The sequence below is a fragment of the Ptychodera flava genome, unplaced genomic scaffold (genome assembly GCF_041260155.1).
Source record: "Ptychodera flava strain L36383 unplaced genomic scaffold, AS_Pfla_20210202 Scaffold_90__1_contigs__length_430918_pilon, whole genome shotgun sequence".
NCBI lineage: Eukaryota > Metazoa > Hemichordata > Enteropneusta > Ptychoderidae > Ptychodera > Ptychodera flava.
This window is the reverse complement of record NW_027248412.1, coordinates 1-11,604: the sequence shown is the minus strand read 5'-3', so window position 1 is coordinate 11,604 and position 11,604 is coordinate 1.

Sequence of the window (11,604 nt, the reverse complement as noted above, 5' to 3'; positions counted from 1 at the left end):
GAACAATTCTTAGACGAGAATAATATTACTGATGAAGCAGCACGAATTGAATTGATTAATAATGCTGAGATTAGGGAGGGTGGAAGGCTGTATTATAAAAACCTCAGGCTATCAAAAATTACAGGACGTGGATTTAGATCGCTCGAGTCAGTAAAAAGAGAAGAAGGAGGATATGAATTTGTAAGTAAAGTATACAGTCGGAGGGGGGAAAGCTATCGCTCTAGCGCAGAGTCTGAATTTGTGAGTTCTACATTGTATTCTGAAGATGTGAAAAATGATAAAATACCGGCTGAGAAGATGACACCAGAAGACATGGGTATATACAAAGATGAACTGACATTCTTACGGCAAGATGCTAGCGGCAATGCAGATAAAATACAAGCTTTTGAAAATAAAATCGAAAAATGGAACAATCTAAACCCCGAATATAGAGCTTTTGTTGATGAATTAAAGATGGCAAATATGCGTCTTGATGAGCTTTACAGTGAAAGAGATAAATTATGTCAGAGCAGACAGAACTTACACCCAAACTCAGAACAAGACTATCTAAAATTAATAATCGACTTGAAGTACAACATGATATGATCAGTGGGGCACGTGAAAGACTGGCATCGACTAGGTCTCTTAGTGATGTAATTTCCGATCCAGATTTGTCACTCAGGCTGAAGCTGACTGAGTTATTTAAACGAAATGGTATTACAATCGCTGCAATACTGACTGCCATTGGAATGACAATATCAACAATTGCCCTGGCTGTAACTAAAGGAGGGGGCAGCAGGAATTGGAGCAAACACAGGTGGTTCAGGTCTGCCCAAAGTATACACAAAAGCTAAAGAAATTGTAAAGCAATTTGGTGAATGGTTAAAACATTGGCCGCAAAAAGTGCTGCTGCAATACCAGGTTTAATCGGTTCACTTGTTAGTTTTCTATTAAAAACAGCGGGATCAGTTTTCGGATTTGTTGGAGAACAGCTATGGATATTTTTAACTGGTTGAAGATTAGTCATAATAAATAAAACTATGTATTAATATATGACCCATACGGAATGGACATGTTTGGTGAAAAGAATATTGCAAAGTTTCTTTCTAAAAATAAAGACCTGTTTGGTTTCTCTGTTGAATTGGAATGGTGTAAACTCCGACGAGTAAATCGACATATCCTTCGAGCAAATCCAGGTGTCCGACTCAAAGATGATAATCTATATCATAACATATTAGCTTTCGTGAAGGAATGTCAAAAGACTAACTTCTTTAAGCGACTAGAATTCATAAACGTATTCCAAGAGGTTGACAATGATGAAATGGAAGTCCATCATCTCCAAGAATATTGGGTTCTTCGATTGATTCGCGACACAGGTAATCGATTTATCTTTCAGTCAGACGGAAATATTTATGTAAAGATGTGATTTATTTTGAATTTTTTCTTCTGAGTTATTATATACACGAAGTGAAACTTAAGATGTGATTAATTTTCTTTTTAACTGTAATTTTTTCTTCTTAGTTACTATATACATTACACGAAAATGGGATACGATAGATCATTATTACCGACTTTCAGCAACCGAATACCGCAGGGAACGAAGTCAGAAAGAACTCATCATGTGATTGCTCATAATCCAAGTGAGGCAGATCCAGGTCAGACACTTATCATACGATGTCCAAAGTTAGAAAGCGGAGTAGTACTAGTTCCAGATACTTTCGACCTGGTTTTTGATCTCGAAGTAATGGGTCACGAAGAAAACCGAGTAGTACAAAATGTCGCAAAAAATTTGGTGGAGCGTATGGTTCTCACATTTGAGGGGCAGGCACTTTTCAATTTCAATAAATATAATCTTATTGAATGTTATCGCGATCTCTTCAAACATAAAAAGGAGAGAACGAACATGCCACTGTACGGAATTCAGAATGAGAATCTAAGAAAATTGAGAAGTGGCGCGGCCGATGCAAATTCCGACAGGCTTTCAAAATGGGGCGATCTTTTACTTTCCGACACGTATAAAACAAAATATGCTATTCGTTTGACTCATCCCCTCATAACAGGTCATGGGGTTGCATATCCATCAGCGTTAGGGAGTCATATCGAATGGGAAATTACGCTTGCACCCGTTTCCCAGTTAATTGTCACAACCGCTACATCTGGTTATAAATTAAAAAAACATTCAAATGGAATATGAGACATTAAGTGATCAAACACTCGCGAGAGAAACTGCTGGTTATTACAACAACGGTAAAAGTTACCTTTACGAACATTTACATTATTTTAGAACAATCCCATTCAAAGAATCAACAACGGTTATCAATGAAAATATAAATGTACCACGACGTAGCATGAGAGGTATTGTGATACTCTTCACTAAAAATCAGAATCAGTCAGAACTTAATAGCGAACTTTTCTTTAATCCATCCATTGAATCTTTGTCTGTAATGATTGAGGGTATTGCAAACAAAATATATGCTCAGAAGATGTTACCAAGACAATTTTGGAAAGAAACATAACGGTATTTTGCTGAAGATTAAGATTGGTGTGAAATTGATATAGATGAGTTGATTATTTGAAGAATAAATTCTGTCTGTTTATCGATCTGCGTAGTTTTAAAGATATTGAATTTCATGGAAATGGTCTTAGAGCAATGAACACAAAGGATGGAATACAACTTGAAATCCTGAAAAAAGATACTTAAGTTAGGGCTGGCGACGACGTTCGAGATGATAATATATTTGCCCATGTTTATGTTATTAGCGATGCCCAGGTCTCTGTTGAAAATAGTAGATTAAAGTCTTTACTATTTTAGTTAACGAGAGTCGTTCAGAAAAAAAAAACTACTGGAAATTCAGACCTCAGTCATGCAATAGGAAAAAAATTCACATACTCACATCAGCTGGACTCCAGTTCTGCTTCCGTCGACCGGCCGGCCGGGTTCCGAAGTGCACATCAGCTAGACTCCGGTTCTGCTTCCGTCGACTGACTGACAACACTAGTTCCAAAGGGGCCTTTATATAGGCTAGTTTGGTGATGAATTTCCCACGGAATTTCCCTCACATACGTGTCTATACATGTTGTGTGTTTATAAATAGGTCAGACAGCTGTGTGACGCGGCTGCGTGTATAGACATGTCAGGGAATTCCCCACTGAGTTCGGTGACCCTGTTCCGGCAGGTGTATATGAACTCACATACGCACAAACTCCGGTAGGTGTCATTTTAGCTATATGGAGGGAGTTCTCATGGGGGGAAAATGGGGGGGAAACAAAATAAGTGTCATAGAAAACAAGTTATATATACTACTGCCACTGCAATACTTCAAAATGTAACAGAACAAATTATGCTAAGATGACCGCGATCCGTTCGCAGAGAGGGTGACCCACCACTCATATGGCGTTCGACCATGCCAGGAAAATGCCAAGACGTTTTTGACCGTTTGACCTCGCTGTTAATGCAGGAAATTACAATAACAATGCTTGGTCGAATGACGTATTGCCTTGAGGGCGGGATCGCCAGTGGTATAGGGGGAGGAGTACCTTTCCCGATGGTGATAAGTGGTGAAGATTACCGTCACCGAGGTGACTGGCGTATACGCGTGCCAAAAGATACCTATGGTTGATTTCCTGTTGACCAGTCGGATTGGCAGAGTTGCAAATACCTGGACTGAACCATTTGGTTTTTTGTGGATGTCGGTGGTACTTTGACAATAAAAATAAAAATTCACAGATATTGAGTTTATTGTCTTGTTTATGAGCGGCCAGTATTTCCAACAGCATGAAGTACGTGCATTTGCCCCAGGAGAAATCCAATGTAACCACATTCCTTAAGCTCGACGTACACTTAAGTGCCCCAAAGAACCATGGAATCACCCGACTTTCGATTGAAGAGATGAGTTTTGCCAAACCGTGTATACAGAAAAAGTGCAAATGACTTTATTTTTAGAATCATAGACAGTATAGCGAGATATAAAAAATGTGAAAGAGGCTCCCCACCTAACTATTCTAAATGTTTTTGTGTCGAGTTTGTGTTTGATTCATTTCGAAAATGTGTTCCTACATTTTATCCCATTGTGTGTGTTGATAAAAATGTTTGTTTCGCTTTGAATATTTGTAGAGAAGTTTGGATTAGTGTGTACGGTAATGTTTTGTTTGTGTGGGGAAAGCTTATGGCGAGATCGCAGCCGGACCTATGTTGTTAAAAAAGTTGATAGAGTCGCCCTTGGCGCTCACGTTTCGAAACCAGAGTGTGGTTTCTCATCAGTCGCAGTGTAGATTCATTCCTTAGTTTGTGTTTGTGAAAATTTATTTTAATGCATTTTAGTGGTCTTGCTTTTCGATTAGCGAGGCAAGTATATTAATTTTGGTCACGTTGTGAGTCCGTTTGTTTGTTCGGTTTGTTTGTTCTATTTTCTTTACTTCGGTAAATTTTGTTTTGACTGGTGTGTCTTTTAGATTTTTGCGGAGGTTTTTGAATTTTTAGGCAATAAGTACCACTGCGGGGTACGGATTTTATGTTAAGATACTTACAAGTATCCTGGTTGATGTGCTTGTTCTTGTACATTTAGATTAATAGTTCGTTTACTTTGTTTACTGTTTGTTCTGGCTTGTTCTGTATAATACTGAGTGTTGCGTAATTGCCTTCGCATTCGAGTACGTAATCGTTTGTGTTGACAATGACGAAAACCCGACCCTTGTCGAAGGTTTTTTTTCCCGAAATTTGTCTATTGTTTGCAAGCTGGTTAATCGCGATTCTTTTAGCGCGCGACATGTTTTGTTTCCTTGCTTGAAAGGGTATCTCTAGAAGTGCGAGTTCAGCAGCTTCAGATAGCTTTCAAGTTTTTGTTTTTTGTTGTTTGTGGAGCCCAATTTGACTTTTCTTTGAATTGTTGTTGCTGCGATTGTTTGTGTCTCATGATGTAGCGTAGTCGCATTTTACTACTTTATTTGTTGAAATCCTGACACTGCGGCCCAGCGCGCCTTCAATTGAGCAGTATTCCGCGAAGCGCCGTTTGTACCTGTTGAAATAGCAACGTGTTTTCAAAGATGGCGGCGCCCATGTTGTTGAGTGCCGAGAAAGTCATTCAGCGCAAATTACAGGAGGCAAAATCTGCACTTTTAAGACAGAGCTTTGTGTGCAACACACAACATGTGCACACTTTATTTGATGAGCTCTCCCAAGTCACTAATAGGGCCATTATGAGAAATGACAAAGTGACGACAGACAAAATACGCCTTCGTGATGTCGGGGTATACCCCATGTTTCAACGTGACATGGTTCACTGGCTGCGTAGTTTCCGTGCACGTTTATCAGCCTCACCGTCACTGAAGTCGCCATGGAAAGCTACGTTTTCAAGGCAAATGCCAAGGGAAGTATTTGATGTTTTCCGACATTTTGCTACCCCGAACAGCATGGGCATCCATGAGAAGTCATCAAAGGCCATCATAACTTTGACGTTCACATGTTCATTGAAGCTGGCTTATGTACTGAAGAAGGGATGCTTGATGACTCGGAGAGAAGTACCAGATCACGAGAAGACAAGGATTTGCTTGAGAGAGAGGTCAAGGGAAAAGAGTCGCTGTTACATGCACTGAAGAAAAACCATGCATTGTCAAGTATTACACCAGCAGGGAGTCTGTAGCGGTCAACTTTTGCTATGGAGCCTGGAACAAATATGGTATTCCAATGCATCCAGAGAACTAAACTTTTGTTCAAATACTGAAAATATGATGTTCAGCTCAGATCGTTGTTGTCAGTTTGTTGTTGTCAGTCTATTCCACCTCATTTTGCAGTTAGGAATAAAATATGACATGAGATATAACCCTTTGTGTCAAAATCATCTTTATTTAAATACCAACTATGAAATGTAACTTCGCAAATGTACAATTCATTGCATTCAATACAGGAAATTCGAATTATTTTCACAAAATTACAAAAAATTTGGGTAATATATATTCCTCCAAATTACCATCTAGCATAGAGTTCATTGAGATAATTTTATAGAAAACAAACAAGTTCATTAGATTCACAAAAGATCACAGTTCATATTAATCATTGGATTTCCAAAGGGATACAATATTGTTTCAAAAGTTTATTGGAAAATATCATCATCTAAACTACCAGATAGCAATGTTTGCTTTTATTCATAGAAAATACAATGAATTTCACCCATACTCCACAGGAATTTGATTTTGAGGTTATTTGAAATGTGCTTACATCAAACTCTGGATAATATGATATACTTCCAAATGTAACTATGAAATACTTGCTTTCTTGTTACTGATTTCCAAATGCTATTCCTTTGCAAGGGAAATGACAAATACATTTTCATTGAAATATTGTCAGAATATGAGATGATTGTTTGAGACTCACATATAAGATTATATCATAAAACTTCACAATTTATTTGTTTGAATTGTGATCTCAGTTGGCATCATTTTGTTGTCATACTTCAAATATTTTGCAGAGGAGGGCTGTCACAGTGACCTTTCTGAATAATGTTTGTAGTGTGACTGCAAAATGTTGCCCAGTGATCAAATAGCATTAAAATCCATATTTAAATAAATTTTTAAATTTATATTGTGACATGTGAGTGCAATTATCTCTGACTAATTCCGACAATATTGTAGGGCAACATTTTCCTGTCACACTAAAACATTTTGCAGAGGAGAAGTAATCTCACTGAAAAATTTTCTTCAGTTTGTTACTTAACTTACCTGAGGTTGCTGCATGTTTTATTCAGCCATAACCGGGTCAGAACAAATCGTACATCCTGACATATCCTCATCTTTCAAACTTCCACACATACAATATCTAGGGCTATCATAATACAGGGTGGGAATATACTTTTCTCTCTTTTTAAGCTCAAATTTATCTAGATTTCCCTTCTGTACTTGTCTGCTTCAGGATTTCTTTCCCTCAGCCAAAACAACATTGTATACTCATGTCGAAATATGAGTGGCCACCTCTTTTTGAGGAGTAGAATTTTCATTGAGTTCAAGCAGTCGCAGATGTTTTGCCTCTCTACCCTCCATTGTGTTCAGCCCCAAGCCAAGTTTGAATTTATCATATACAATAGCAGCATGTTTTGGAACAACATATCCTATGTGCCATACTGTATTATTAACATCCATGAAAAGGGAATGGAGATTAAAATACCATCTGCATTTTTGCTTGAGCACAAGTAAATCTCCTCACTCAAACTGAATCTTGAAAAAAACAAAGTTATATCTCTCAGCAATAAGCCTGTATATGTGAAAAGGGCCAAACGAGCACGACGTTTTGCATTGACGTTATCACCTGTAAGTGAAAGGATCCGGGATGTGAAATGCCAGGCAAGTTTTCGACTTTCTTCTCCAGTAAAGCGATAAATGGCACTAATTTGTGAAGTTGATTTTGCATTATTTTCATTGAAATACTTAACAATTTTCCTGTAGAGTTTTCCTACTTTCACATTGTATTTGTGTGTAAACAGGAACTTGTACAAGCACGACTCTCTTGGTAGATTTTCATTTGAACTCCCTTCTCAATATCACTCTGTGAAGTGTGAACAACTGCATCAGTCAACAACATCTGAAAGTAGTATTACCATGCGTTGTTTTTCAGTTGTAATAGTTCAACTCTGGCAAAGTCAATAAATCTACCAAGGGCTGGTACAAATTCCTGTCTTGACTTTTGACTAGCTATAAATTGAGTTATTCTCTGCGTCATTGTCTTAGGTTTCCCAGTTTTATTTTTTGGTGCTGACTTGAATTTCTCAAGTGCTTCAACATCTTTTATTCTTTTGTCATACTTCCATTCATGCCATTTTTTTATTTGGACCTATATCTGCTCCGATGCAATCTTTGTCCGCCTTTGACACATTTGCAAAGGAACTAAAGTACTGTGCAGCATTTCACAATTCTCCACACATGGTTGCCACCCCTTCTGATCAAAGGGTAGCAGTGAAACTTGGAAGGTTACATTAAGGTCATGAACACTGTATTTACATTTTTCGATACAGTCCAGCTGTTTTGACAGTGAACGTGCAAATTCAATCATCAGCGGGTCATCTTCCTTGACATTTGCCCCTAACAGCAAAAATTATCATCCGGACTAGCAACACGATGACAAACGTTCAAAAAACTGACCAACCAGGCGGTTGCTTGTCCATGTTTACCAAATGGAGCACCATCTGCACCAATACTTATTTGAAAGTGGCCCTCTGGTTTACCAAACCAGTCAAGAGGTTAGGCTGAGCTGATCGCATTTTTAAATACAGATTGGCGACCTTAAGAAGTAACTCTTCCAAATTTCGCTGCAAACCTACCTGCTTCCCATCAGCCGTTACAATTGGTTGTAGTGTACCGATATCAAGATTACTTACATACCCCACTACTTTATTGTATTTCACAACAACTTCGCTGTTACCTTCAGATAATTCTGTGTTTTTGTGTACCCATCGGGGCTGCACAGTATCCTGCTGTTGCTGAAAGATAGATTAATAAGACATGGAGATGAGAAATTATCAACTGATATGGTCTTACAATTTTATTACATTATACATCTGACCTGCCTTACAAATTGTCTTGAATTATTTTGTATTAATTCAGCAGGTCTGGAAGAGTCAATGGTTGCAAGGGCAAAATATTTCTTGTGCACAGGGAAGACACATGGCTCAACAATTACAGTCTACTAAGGGCATTGAAATGATAAAACACAATAAGTTATTAAAATCTAACATGGGAACAATGATATTTTCAGCTCACTATGGCTATATACCGTGCTTTACTGTACTATCTTGCTTTCTGACGGCTACCCTATGCTACCTTACCTTTTTATCAGAGTGTGTCATAGCAGCTATATCCTGACTGGACACAATTATCACTCTGCTCAAGTCTACTTAGATGTTTTTTAGCTCGTTTTACTAGTCTTCTAGCCGCACTGATTTTGCAAAGATTATCCTCTGTAATGCTATTTCCTCATCTCTCTTTCTCTTTCGCTGTCTTGACAACTCTCCTAAGTTAAACCTATGCTTTTTCTGCCCTTCTTCTGCTCTACTTATCAATGCATTACTGTGTACTCTTGCTAACAGTGTCCTAGTCTTCGCGTATTCTTCTAAGAGTTGATGTGTATGTTTTTCCTTTGCAATTTCTCTCTCTAACTTTTGTTGTTTTGCCCACTGGCCTATGTTGAAATATGTTTTTTCTCTTTCTATTCGGCATGCTGGGGAAAAAACTTCGCAGAAGTACCCTACTTCTAACAAAAATCCTACTCCACAACATACCAATGAGTTTTGGATCTGAGGAGAATGAATAACACATACAATTACATTTTATGACCACCAAAGAGGATCGCAATCATACACACTGAGAACCAGGGTACACAAGACTGGCTGCGTGTAGACCCCTAACCCTAAAACAGCGGTCCCGTTACATCACTGTGGGCTTCGCCTTCATTATTACGTTCGCCGGTTCATTTTTTAAATTTTGAGTTTTTACCTCACACAATTACAAACACACGCTGTACATAATTTAGCACAGACTATTGCTTTTCGATTGTGATTTTCAATCATTTTTGAATGACAATTGCGCGAGAACGTTCATCGTACCGCCCGTAAAATGGAGTCGTCGCCATTGAAGTCAATATGGACATTGCTGAACGCGTAGAAACACGCTGAAGAGTATAATATCGCTTGGTGTGATTTCGTCAAATCCGCCGTAACACTTGTTCAAACGGAAATTTCGCCAATTGGATATATTAATCTACATTCGTATGGTTTTAAAATTTTAAATAACTATTTCAGATGGCTAAATTTATGAATTCTCCGTGTTCTGTTTGTCGCTGTTATGGCGCCTTCAAACTTAGCAACAGCCATCAATGTGTTGTAAAAGATCGATTTGCAAAGATATTCAGGCGACTCTATTTCAACTATGTAACAAGGGAGAAACTTTAAACATGTCTTTCTGTGTAAACCTACATGGATAAAATGAAAGATTCAAAATATTGTAAAAATACTCACCGATTCACATTTGATCTCTGTGCGTCAGCGTTCAAGCCAATGACGCTCATTAATTATTCATAAGCACTGGCAGCAGCCACAAAGATAGTGCCCAAAGAGGGTGGCATTTGGGCCGCAGTGTGAGGTGGTTTTATTCTGTTTTGTTTTGTTGGTGTACGAGTTAATTTTAAGGCTTTTGCCTAGTACTATTTTACGGAGTTTCATAGTTTGAGCATGAGCGATGACAGGTTGTTGTTGAATTTCATGTTGCTGTCGGCTTTTCTTTGGAAATAGCTGATTTATTTCCACGGCCATTTTTTCTGTTACGTTACGGTGATTGTTTATTTTGTATTTAATGTTGTGTTACAGTTGTTTGTTATGTGTACGATTTTTGTTATTTCTTTAAAGTGTTTGTGTGTTCTATGTAATTTTATGGGGTTTTTTGGTAGTTCTCTTTTTGGAGTATTTGGTGGCCCTGAAAAGGGCCGCTTGGTATGGGTTTTTGTTAGCGCTTGGCGCGTTTGTTTTGGCGATAAGCCTAGCTTTTTTATGCTTCTTTACGCCGACTCGATGTGCTTGGTGAGTAGGTGTTTGCCACCTTCTTGTCACTGTGTGTGCGTACATGGATGGTCTGCATAGCCCTTGAATGTGGTCTCGATTTTACAATCAAACTAAAAATTTAGGAGTATATATCAAACTGATAAACGATTTATGTTTTCACATGGGTTCACAAAAAGTTTCGCCCCGGTGTTCATTTTTGGCCCAATAATTCCATCTACCCACCGGGCCTACCCTTTGAGAGTAGTAAGCTATGGGGCAAGTAAACATGGATGCGCTGTTGCGATTCAATGATCAGCCTGTATATCGGATCGAACGTCAACAATTTTATGGCTCGGACTATGATTTTATAAGTTTATACACAGTCCCTCGTGGATAGAGGGACTGTGGTTTATATAAAAAGTATAAGGCGCGGGGTATTATATATTGACTGACTACTGTAGCTATAGCCAGGCTACATTCAGGACGGGCAGCGACGGGCAGTTATTAGTAGGCAAAACAGGTGGTTTTCACCGTGGGCAGAACTCGATGCAATGATACTGAACATTAATAGTAAGCCTGTCACCTTGAAGGTAATACTGTAGGTGAAACAAGGACTTCAAACGCACGATGACACAAACAACACCACAAGTGAAACGTGCACATAGAAATACACGCGTTCCTACGTTGTGCCCACCCGGGCCACGCGATTAAAATATGACTGATACTGCTGGATAGTGTTAATTGGGTCGGTAAACAGTCAATTAATAGTTTAATTGACTACCTGGGTGATTAGCAGGTCGTGTCCAACGACGCATATGCAAAGCAGGCCAAAAGACAAAAGCCCCCAAAGTTATTGACAGCTGGCCAGGGGTCACCATGAATACGTAATGAAGCTTCACTACGCAGAAACTGCATAGTCAAGTCCTTCTTAACTATACACTGCAAGATCCGAGGTGCAAACTTTTTATAGATTACCCCCTCGCTACGTATTTAAGTGTTGCGAGTGTAGCGAAGGCTAGGAAAAGAAGTGTAATTACAGTGAAATATATCAATGCGCAGCCTGTTTAAGATGGGACTATTTTCACATAGAGTGTCTGGTATGGAACAG